Consider the following 1,720-nt stretch of genomic DNA (forward strand, 5'->3'; position numbering starts at 1 on the left):
AAACGGGGACTGTGATGCTCTGGATCGGAAAGGAGCAGGATGTATAAGTCCCAATAGGAGCATGCCTGCTCCTCAGCAACCGAGGTGAGTTCCATGGGGCTGGCCGGGACCAGAGGGAGGTCCCCCTGAGAGGTTCAGAGGGCATGGGGACATGGCCTGGCTCAGCAGCCTCCAGAAGATATGTAACCCAAGGAAAGAGCTCTCCCTCCTGGGTAGAAGTGGAAGCCCAGAGGGGTCCTTCCCCACGGACGTCTGTAATGGAGAGAGGGGCAGAAATCAGCTGGTCTGGGAGAGCTCCCGCCTGGGTTATGGGGGTTCAGACCACAGCCACCTCTGGGACAGAAGTCTGGGAGGGGAGAGAGGCAGAAAGTGGCTTGGCAGGGAGCTCCCCTGCCCAGGTGAGAGGGTCCGGACCATCCTCCTCTCCAGGTGGAAGCCCTTAAGGGAGCCACCAGCGGAAGGCTGCGGGGCCAGGAGAGCTCCTGCTCAGGTGGGAGGAGGTAAGTGGAGCCCCTGCGATGGCCCAGTTTGGCAGGCTCCAGCAGACCTGGGGGTAGCGGGGACCGTGGTGCTCCGGACTGGAAAGGAGGGGGACAGGGAAGTCCCGATGGGAGCGTGCCTGCCCCTCGGTGGCTGAGGGGAGTTCTGCAGGGCCGGCCAGGATTGGAGGGAGGTCCCCCTAACAGGTTCCGAGGGTACGCGGACATGGCCTGGCTCGGCAGCCTCCAGAAGATCTGGGGAAGAAGGGGAACATTGTGCTCTGGACTGGAAAGGAGTGGGACATGGAAGTCTCGATGGGAGCGTGCCTACCCCTTGGTGGCCAAGGGGAGTTCTGCAGGCCAGCCAGGACTGGAGGGAGATCCCCCTGATAAGCTCCAAGGACACAGGGACACGGCCCGGCTGAGCAGCCTGCAGGAGATATGTATTACGTGAAAAGAGCTCTCCCACCCGGGTAGAAGTGGAAGCCCGGAGGGGTTCCTCTCCATGGAATCTGTAAGGGAGAGATGGGCAGAAATTGGTTGGACTGGGAAAGCTCCCGCTTGTGTGAGGGGGGACCGGGCCACAGCCCCCTCTGGGATGGAAGTTTGGAAGGGGGAGAGAGGCAGAAAGTGGCTGGGGAGGGAGTGTACTCGCCCAGGTGAGATGGTCCAGACTGTCCCTCATCCAAGTGGAAGCCCTTAAGGGAGCCGCCGTGGAAGGCTGTGGGCCAGGAGAGCTCCTGCCCAGGTTAGAGGGGGCAGGCAGAGCCTCTGCAGTGGAAGTCCTTAAGGGAACTACACGCGGGAGTCTGAGGGACCCTAAGTGCTCCTGCCAGGGAGGGGGAAGACATCCGACCTCACATGGCACCCACTGCATCCCCAAAATATTGCAGAGTCCCCGGAACCCATCTGGATGGGAATGCAGGGAGGACATGGAAGCCCCGATGGGAGAGGCTGAGTGGAGTTCTGCGGGCCGGCCAGGACCAGAGGGATTCCCCCCTAAGAGGCTCCAAGGGCACAGGGACACGGCATGACTCGGCAGCCTCTAGGAGATCTGGGTGAGATAGGGACTGTGATGCTCTGGAAAGGAGCGAGATGCGGAAGTGCTGATGGGAGAGTACCTGCCCCTTAGCAGCCAAGGGGAGTTCCATGGGGCCAGCCAGGACTGGAGGAAGGTCCCCCTGAGGGGCTCAGAGGGAATGGGGACATGGCCCGGCTCAGCAGCCTCCCGGAGATCAGGG

The sequence above is a fragment of the Protopterus annectens genome, chromosome 2.part2 (assembly GCF_019279795.1).
Source record: "Protopterus annectens isolate FY-2018-M chromosome 2.part2, PAN1.0, whole genome shotgun sequence".
In the NCBI taxonomy this organism is placed as follows: Eukaryota; Metazoa; Chordata; order Ceratodontiformes; family Protopteridae; genus Protopterus; species Protopterus annectens.